The sequence below is a fragment of the Ovis canadensis genome, chromosome 2 (assembly GCF_042477335.2).
Source record: "Ovis canadensis isolate MfBH-ARS-UI-01 breed Bighorn chromosome 2, ARS-UI_OviCan_v2, whole genome shotgun sequence".
Taxonomy (NCBI): domain Eukaryota; kingdom Metazoa; phylum Chordata; class Mammalia; order Artiodactyla; family Bovidae; genus Ovis; species Ovis canadensis.
This window is the reverse complement of record NC_091246.1, coordinates 254,470,761-254,480,522: the sequence shown is the minus strand read 5'-3', so window position 1 is coordinate 254,480,522 and position 9,762 is coordinate 254,470,761. Positions and strand designations below refer to the sequence as shown.

General features: G+C 54.3%; 1 long non-coding RNA gene across 1 annotated transcript; it reads left to right on the top strand.

The window, feature by feature from the left end:
- The first annotated feature begins 6,176 nt into the window (after positions 1-6,176).
- Positions 6,177-8,247, top strand: LOC138433089 (uncharacterized). Its single transcript, XR_011254141.1, has 2 exons — positions 6,177-6,518; positions 7,127-8,247. It is a non-coding gene; the product is annotated as an uncharacterized lncRNA (long non-coding RNA).
- The last annotated feature ends 1,515 nt before the right edge of the window (positions 8,248-9,762 follow it).

Sequence of the window (9,762 nt, the reverse complement as noted above, 5' to 3'; positions counted from 1 at the left end):
GTGATACTTAATGTAGGACTGCCCTGGCAAGGGAGTCCATCCTATTCTGGGTCAGGGAAGGCATCCCTGTAGAAAGATCATCTGAGCCGAGTTACTGACAGGGTGGGTAAGACTCACCAGATGAACAGGGGTGGGAAGACTTCCAGGGCGGATGGAGGGAACAATTCACACAAAAGCCTAGGGGCCCTGGGACTTCCCTGGGACAATGGGTAAGACTCATCATTCCCAGTGCAGAGGGCCCAGGTTCGATCCTTGGTCAGGGAACTAGATCCCCCATGCCACAACAAATAAATATTTTTTAAAAGTCTAGGGATCTTGAGAGACATGCTTTCTGGGTATCCCATGGGATTGGGTGTGTGTTAGCCACTCAGTGGAGTCCAACTCTTTGCAACCACATGGCTCCTCTGTCCGTGAAATCTTCAAGGACTGGGTTGCCATTCCCTTCTCCAGGGGATCTTTCCAACCCAGGGATCAAACTCAGCTCTCCTACATTGCAGGGGGATTCCTTACCATCTGAGCCACCAGGAGCACTTACAGGGTTGGTAGAGAAGAACAACGTGGTTTGAGCTGAAGAGACAAGCAAGTGCTGGCTCGTGTAGGGCCTGGCTGCCACATTGAGGGTTGCCTTTTGCTGGAAGATCTTGTTACCTCCTTCTGAGAACGGGAGGAAAAAGGCTTACTTTCCTCCTGCTGGTCCGCCTTTCCACATTTTTATTTCAATATCACTCAGCCTCCTACAATGATTTTTACCTGATTTCTCTTTCCTTAAGCATTCTGCACAAGGAAATTCCTCTTTTAGGCAACTTCCTGAAGATGGCCAGGGTCCTAGGATTCTTTGCAGTCAATCCATCTCTTAACCATTATTGCAAGAAGCAGGACTCAGGAGGCAACAAATGTACAAAGGAAGGCAGAAAAGGCAAGAGGCCTAAACCTAAAGTATTTGATCAGACTCAAAAGTCTGTGTGTCCAGGGAGCCAAGGCTGTTTATGTAAAAGAACTTGGGAAATAAGAAATCAGCTGGTGCATTTCAGAGATTTTCAGAAAGGTCAAGACAGGCTGTAGAAGCACCCTCTGAAAGCCTCTTCTTAATAGTTGTGACTTTAAAAAGATTTAGGGGATTAAACCTTGATATTTTGATACAAAACATAAGCAGAGCCAACCAGACAAGAATTTTGCCTGAATATGCCATCAAGACCCCTCCAGGAAATGGCATGCCAATGCTTGTCAGGCTGCGGTGGGTGGGTGGGTGGTTATCCGCCCAACACCCTGTGTGGCCAATTAGGAGCCGTGCAGACAGTACCTTTAGATGTCAGCCAGCGAGTCTTTTTCTTTTTTCTATTTCTCCATTATAAAGCTTTTTGCCGGCTTGAAAGACACGGGCGTCAGAAACACTGATGCAACGAGACGCTAATATCCGATTGCATCATACAATCCTAGGTGTGGTGCCCCTGAAACGGGTTTTTCTTGAGGTTGTGCTGCCATAGAAAAGCGCTTCGGGTAGAACACCCGAGAACTGGCCCTACTTGTCAGATGGCAGAATTAAGTTTTGCAACTGCCTGCCTCAATTCCACACCAGCATTCTCCCGGGGGAAGCCGGCGCGGCTCTCCGAATGGGTGTGCTGCCGACATTCATCGGCTAGGTGTGTCGTGCTGCAGCTTATGTAACAAACGTCGCCCCGGGAGGTGCACCTACCAGACAGGCTGGAAATGACACTTCCACCTCCGAGATGGGCTCTGATTGGATCTCACTTGAATGGAGCCACTTCTCTGGGAACAGACCAGCTTGGTGCAAACCTGGAAGAGGAGAAAGGAGAGAAGGTGGCTACGGTTTCTCGGGCGCTTGCTGGGTGGCTGGCAGTGCGCTGCACGCACTGCACACCCAGAGCCTCAGACGTTCGGGCTCTGCCTTCCAGCCTGCCATCACCAGGACCCGAGGCTGCCTCCCCGAGTGTTCATAAAGTCACACGTCCAGTGAGATTAGTCTCCGATTAAGGCCCCTCCCGAAAATGGAATGCTATTCAACTCGGCCACAGAGAGCTACACCTCCTGTCGGAAGGTTAACTTTCTGGTCCAGTGTCTATAAAAAAATGATCACTGTTCATGGGTTAGCTAATGATGCTGCTGCCCACTGAAACACTGGTCTCTGTGCAGTTGGGTTGCTGCTGCTGCTGCTGCCAAGTCCCTTCAGTCGTGTCTGACTCTGTGCGACCCTATAGAGGGCAGCCCACCAGGCTCCCCCGTCCCTGGGATTCTCCAGGCAAGAACACTGGAGTGGGTTGCCATTTCCTTCTCCAATGCATGGAACTGAAAAGTGGAAGTGAAGTCGCTCAGTTGTGTCCGACTGTTTGCAACCCCATGGACTGCAGCCCACCAGGCTCCTCTGCCCATGGGAGTTTCCAGGCGAGAGTGCTGGAGTGGGTGCTATTGCCTTCTCCATGCAGCTGAGTTAGGCTAAGATAATATAGGGCTTCCCTAGTGGCTCAGCTGGTAGAGCATCTGCCCGAAATGCGGGAGACCTGGGTTCGATCCCTGGGTTGGGAAGATGCCCTGGAGGAGGAAATACACTGTGGATCTTTACCACCCTACGTGGGAAGCATGCTGCAAATGCGACCAGTGCAACCTGAGGTGTACTGTCGGTGTGCTTACCCTGGGTTTCCAAGCCTTAGGACAGCATAAAAGAGTGTGAAGTCTCTCATTACTGATTTCACTGTCTCGATCCTGTGTTGAAATGATAATATTTTTGACCTTTAGGTAAATGTAGTATTAAAAGGAACATCGCCTGTTTCTTTTTCATCTTTTCAGTGTGGCCAGCACAAATGTTTAAATGACCTTTATAAAATTTTGTGGTTCCTATTTTATTTCGATTGGAGGACACTACCTTCGAAAGCGTGACTGGAGGACCCCCCGGCAGTCCAGCGGTGGAGACTTCTGCTGCGGGAGCGGGACCGAGCCCTGACCGGAGCTGAGCTCCCCAGCGACATGCGACGTGGTGGAAAAACAGACAAAACAGCCTGGAACCCAGCGATTCGCCCTGGACCCAGCGCTTTCTCTAGTTTCCCCCATCAGTAAAATGGCAAGAAAGGGTCTGGGCTAAACTGAGGGGTTATTACTTCTAGATTAAATGTTCTCTGATTCTGAGAACAATGGTTGGTGGTGGGTGCCTGTCATACTGTTTGGAAAGATGTGTTCTAGGAAGGGAAGATCTTTTAAGCCTTTTCTACCATTAGGCCATGAAATTTTAGAATCCAGATGGTCTTTAAATATTATCGTTGGATCTTCAAGCTCCCCATTCTGTAAGCCTCTCCTGGACTAGTCTCATGATTCATTCATCTCTGTTTCTCCAGCAACCACCCAGGGCAGCCTGGCAGGCAGTCAGCCATCCGTATACGTTTGTTGACCTGTGTCCTATGCGGATGAAGAGCCAAAGCCGAGAGAGGCGCCGAGAATACCTCAGACCACACAGCTGGCTGGGAGGAGAGTCAGGAAGAACTCAGGCCTGAATTATTCAAGGCCTGAATCGGCTGAACCAGTTTGGGAGACACTCGGGGTGGTCCTGGCTGCGGCCACTGAATCACCTGGACGTTTGTTAGAAGCAGAGAATCCCAGGCCTCAGCCCTACTGACTCTGAACCTGCATTTCTGTTAAGACCCCCCAGGCGGTTTGTATGCATCTGAAAGTGTGAAGAGAGCTCCTTGAAGTCCTGTCACCTTCCGCGAGCAGAGCCTCCCTGTCTGTGCCCTGCAGAAGCTATCCGAAGTCTGCTTTCAGGGACCTCCCAGGTGGTGCAGAGGCTACGACTCCATGCTCCCAACACAGGGGCCTGGGTTCCATCCCCTGTCAGGGAAACAGATCCCACACGCAGCAGTCAAAGATCCTGCTTGTCACAAGGAAGGCTGAAGACCCTGCGCCCACAGCCAAGCCCCGGCCCAGCCAAACAAACACGTGAATGGACAAAAGCGTCTGCTGCGAGCACAGGGTGCTATCGCCGTGCTCTCCAGCGCGTGGGTCTTAGTCACAGAGTCGCGTCCGACTCTTGAGACCCCATCGACTGTAGCCCGCCAGGCTCCTCTGTCCACGGGATTCTCCAGGCAAGAACACTGGAGTGGGTTGCCATTCCCTTCTCCAGCTATGCCCTGTGCTCTAGTCTATTAGCAGAGGATAGAATGCTCATCAAGACTCCATGCTGGCTAATGAAGACTAAGACTTAAGGACATTCAAGTAGTATTGACTGAGCCTCTGCTCCGTCCGGTACCCAGGGCCTGTGCTCCCACTTTTTTTCCTGAGGGTTTGAGGGCGGCCACGGTTTTCTAGCCCCTCGAGGAAGAAGCGGCCCTCCGCGTGATCCCACCATCCCTGCTTTCATATAACAGAGTCCAGGAAAAACTTGAAATGAAACCAAGTGCACCTGCGAGTCCAGTCTAACTTTTCAGATCCAGGAAAAACAAGATCAAAATCATTTGCATCAATGTTTGTATGTTGTTTATATCTTCCCTTCCCTGCCTCTGCAACGATGCTTACGATTCATGGTGCACTCCCAGCCTGTGCCAGCAGCCCGGCTGGCAGAATTGGTCTCTAATCAATAGCTCTCCACTCAGTTTTAAGACTATCCCTCACCCAAGCTTGCAAATAAAAGCCGTCTACTGCAGAGACCCCATTCTTCCCCTGGCCGTGGCAGGATGGATACGCGGCTTTGAGATCAGAGGAAGAGGCAAAAGGCAAACAGTTCGCAGGCATCCCAGGTGTTCACCTGGCGTCTACATGTAATGGAGCCAAGAAGCCAGGTGATTTTCTGGTGAGGTCAAGGGACAGTTTGAACGGCCAAGATAAACCAGGGCTTTGAGGTCAGCTGCGGAATTGGGTCATGTGCCTGGAAGGTTCGTGATACAGCCAGAAGGCGTCCAGCCTGATGAATGTGTCAGGCGGCCCTGCCGGCTGGAACCACTGCGTTTCAGGCCACGCCATGTCATCCCGAGCTATAAAAGCCGTTTGGAAAATGAGCAAGGCAAGCCGCTGGGGACCCCGCTGAGCCAGCTGCCTGGACTGTCCGATGTCCACCTTCACGGGGCGGACGCAGCCGGCCAGACGGAAGAGTGTCAGCGCTGTCGCTCAGTCGTAAGTGGTGTCCCGTGGACTGCAGCCTGTCGGGCTCCTTTGTCCACGGGATTTCCCAGGCAAGATCACTGGAGTGGGCTGCCGTTCTTCCGGCCCTGGGGTTGAACTCGTGTCTCCTGCATCGCAGGCAGATTCTTTACCGCTGAGCTCCCAGGGGGAGCAGGTCTTAAATCGAACCAAGCCCTGGCATGTGTTGAACACCTACTTGCAAGAGATTGTTCTAAGTAGCAAAAAGCTTGTTTAATTTTTAACATTTGTACAGCCTGGCTCCTATTGTAGGCTCCTGTATGAGTTTGTTAGGGCTGCTGTAACAGTGTAACAATCTGCCAGGGGTGGGGGGGGTGTGATTAAACCTCAGAAATTTGTTTTCTCCTGGTGCTGGAGGCTGGAGGTCTGAGGTGCCATCTCTCCTGAGGCCTCTCCCCTTGGCGTGTAGACGGCCGTCTTCTCCCTGTCCTCCCATGTCTGCCTCTGTGCATGTCTGTGCCCTAATCCCCTCTTCTTGTAAGGAGACTAGACACGCCGGATTAGGGCCCACCCTAGTGACCCCATTTTAACTTAATTACCTCCTTAAAGAACCCATCACCAGATACAACCAGATTCCGAGGTAGCTGGGATAGGACTTTAGCATCAGGGCTTTCGGAGGGTGGCAGGGACACAGCTCATCCCATAACAGTCCCCTTTCACAGATAAAGACGGAGACCAAGCGGCGGTCACGTGGCCAAGGCCTCGCAGGTGGAAGTGGAAACGCCAAGACTGCAGCCCAAGCAAGCGCCTCCAGCCCTTTCTTCCTTGTCTGTCGACAGACCCAGCCCTGGGATCCGGCTCCAGGCAGCGCTGAGAGCCCCCGGCCCTGCCGGGGTGGAAAACAGAGCGGCCCACCAGAGGGGAGAGGCCTCTGGCAAGGCTGTGGGGCCAGCAGACACGCTCCCCGGCAGGTGCGGAATGAGAGGTGGAGCTGGCTCCAGCCCCTGCTGTCTCTCCAGGGCCTGGGCTCCCAGGCTCTCAGTGATGCCAGCCATCCTGCCCGGCCCCTCCCCGGGGTGACGCATGAAAGGGCTTCTGAAACTGAAGGGAACCCTGGCAGCGGGGGACGGTGTGGCTTTAGGGTGACGCTGCCCCTAAAACCACCCTGTCTCTTCGCCCCTCCCTGGTGAGGCGCGCCAGGAAGTCACCTGATCAGGTCACCGCCCAGCAAGCCCACCCCCTCCCGTCTCAGCTTCCGGTTGTGCAGTCCTTAGAACAGCTCAGCTGTGGGCCTTCTCTTTCCTTCAGCTTGGAATCTAGTTGATTCGCAGTGTTGTGCTAATGTCTGGTGTGCAGCAGAGTGGTTCAGCTGCACGCACACACGTACTTCTTCACGCCGTGTTCTCACGGGACGTCTAATGCAGCTCCTGCACTGCACGGTGGGCCCTTGTCTGTTTGCCCGCGCGCTCTCTCTTTCTGTCCCTCTGGTTCCTGGCTGTGCTGGGCCTCTCTCTAGTCGGGGGCCCAGGCCCCTCAGTGCCGTGGCTTCCCTTGTGGAGCTCAGGCTTCGGTGGCTGTGGGTCGTGGGCTTAGCTGCTCCACGGCAGGTGGGATCTTCCCAGATGAGGGATCGAGCCCGTGTCCCCTGCGTTGCCAAGTGGATTCTCAATCACTAGACCACCAGGGAAGACCCCCTCCTTCATTTTCTTAAATTCCTCCTCTTCCTGACGCATAATGAGTTATGTGCTCAGTCATGTTCGGCTCTCTGTGACCCCAGGGACTGGGACCATGACCCCACCAGGACTGTGACCCCGCCAGGCTCCTCTGTCCATGGGATTCTCCAGGCAAGAACACTGGAGTGGGCTGCCATGTCCTTCTCCAGGCGATCTTCCCAACCCAGGGATCGAACCCAGGTCTCCTGTGTCTGCTGCGTTTCAGGCGGACTCCTTACTCGCTGAGCCGTTGGGGAAGCCCAGTCTTCCTATTAATCATGACCCCGTCTGTTAATTATGACCCTTCTTAATTTCTTATCTTGCTCTCTCTACAGGGCTCTCACTTGGGCCCCGACCAGGCATAGAATTTCAGCCTCAGCAGTAAAAGCGCCAAGGCCTAACAACCGGCCCGCCGGGAACGCCTCACTTACACTCAGAGGCCGGAACCAGAAGGGCTGTCTTTGGAATGGGCGGCAGTCGCTCGCTTGGATCTGTGGGTTTGAGTCTCAAGCAGAGGCAGCATCTTGGAAGATAATCTCTCCTGTGTGCAGCCAGCAGTGACACCAGGCTGGGTGCTGCCAGAGCCCAGCCTCTACCCTGGGCTGTGCTGTTCCTGGGGAGTGGACTGCACGGGCCGGCTCGCCTTCAGTGTGGGCCGAGGGCCTGCTGTGTGCGGGTCCCGCTTCAGAGCAGCACTGCCACCAGCCTGGCCGGATAGGATGGCACCTCCCTATCATGGCCTCAGATGGGGTCTCTCCCTGGACCCCCAACTGCCAGGACCGAGGCGGGGCCACAAGCCGTGGCTTCCTCTCTTCACTCGGCAGCTCAGGCGGTAGGAGCAGCTTGTGCGAAGGCCCTGGGGTAGGAGTGCGGTCCGCTCCTCTGGGCAGAGTGGAGGAGAGGATGGCTGCAGGCCACCTGCTCTCAGGGTGCCTGTGAGACGCGCCCCGGGGCTGCAGGCATGACCTCTGTGACAGGCACGAGGGGAGCTGCAGCTCGAGGCTCAGGCTGCTCAGCTGACAGCTCCTAATGCGGTGGCTGGGACTCTGTGATTCTGAAATCCACATCCCTGATGCCATCCCTCACCGCCCTTCAACCCTGAGACCTGGGCCTCTTCTCAGAATTTGCCTCAGTGGTGTCAGGCCTGGGCTCTGGGCAGCCCTCCTGGACCCCAGGCATCCTCACTGCAAAACAGAGGGATGGGTGTGGGCTCCGTGAACGAGCCTGTGGACATACTCCACAGACACACGCCACGGACATGGCCCGTGACTGCACAGCACACGCAAGCACCGTGGCTCTGCACCCACGGGCGTTCAGGCTGGGACCCTGATGGACATTTCTAAAATTCCAATTGCTGCCCATTTATCTCAGTGCATATGAGAAATAACGTACCTGTGTGTGTAACTAGCAACTCAATCCATGCTTTCAGTAATAAATGATAGTTTCCTTTTCAAAATGATCATTTCAGTTTAAAATAGGTGCTTATTTAAAGAGACATTTAATCAGGCATTACATGTGCCTGTGTGTGTGGTCAGTCGCTCTCTGCTAAGTCGCTTTAGTCGTGTCTGACTCTGTGTGACCCCATAGACGGCAGCCCACCAGGCTCCCCCGTCCCTGGGATTCTCCAGGCAAGAACACTGGAGTGGGTTGCCATTTCCTTCTCCAATGCATGGAAGTGAAAAGTGAAGGTGAAGTTGCTCAGTCGTGTCCGACTGTTAGCGACCCCATGGATTGCAGCCCACCAGGCTCCTCCATCCATGGAATTTTCCAGGCAAGAGTACTGGAGTGGGTTGCCATTTCCTCCTCCAGGGGATCTTCCCGACCCAGGGGTCGAACCCTCATTGTAGGTGGATTCTTGGCTGCTGAGCCACTGGGTAAGCCCCCAGGTGTTACATAGATCTTGCAAAAATGGGAAAGGTGATTCAAATACAACCTTAGCCTGAGAGACCCGGATCTGCTGCTCTGACACCTCTTCCAGCTCTGATGGTCTCAGGTCTATGATGGACCAGACTGACGATATAGAACAATCCACCGTGAAGGGGGGCTCGGGTAGCAGACAAGAAAGCAGGCTCGTTTGAGTGAACACGTGGGATCACGCAGTCTGGCCCTGAGCCACGAAGCACTTCTTGGCTCTGAACGCGTGACCAGGTGTGCAGCCCGTCATCGAGCGCCAGCCTGATTATGGGGTTTAGGAAGCAGGAAGCTGGCCTGGAGGAGGCTGCGCCCGGCCTGCCGAGTCTCGTGTGCATGTGGGAAAGAGCATCCTTCCTGTGTCCATCAGAAGAGTAGCCTTTTCCAGCTGGAGTCTAGCCCCCTCCTCTGAGAAATGAGCAAACGAAGGGAAGAAGACCCAGGGGAGGGGAGCTGTCTGGAGTCCGGGCTGGAGGGTGGACGCTGCGTCGACTCCCCTGTCCCCACCAGTAGCCACCTTGACACCTAAACCACTCATGACTTTTTATCTCCTGGTGCTTTAAACAACTCTCATTACTTGCACGTCCTCGTTAAGTTGCCAAGTTGTGCGCTGGTGCCCCTTCCCTGCCTTGGAGGCAAGGAAGGAGCTTGGCTGGACACAGGCACGTTCCTCTTCCATGCCGTCATCACCCAGCACTCTGTGTCTAAGTCAGGGCGCTGGGGACCTCTGGGTGACCAGTCTGGCCAGAAAGGGATGCCGGTGACCTGCAAGGCAGCAGTGAGCACAGGTGACCCGAAGAGGGACTAGGGGTTGGACAGGGTGAGAGACAGTGTGGGAGGAGATGGAGAGCTCAGCTCTGCCAATGGCTGTGCGCTCTCGGACAAGTTAAATAACCTCTCTGTGCCTCGCTTCCCTCCTCTCCAAGTGGGAATGATGACACAGAAGCTACCGTGGAGCCACATTTGGTGGCCTAAGTGACTGAGTCTTAGGATGGCGCTGGCAAATGCTGTCGGCTTGCTACTTTCCTAGACCTTAGGAGGGGAGCCTGAGACCCACAGA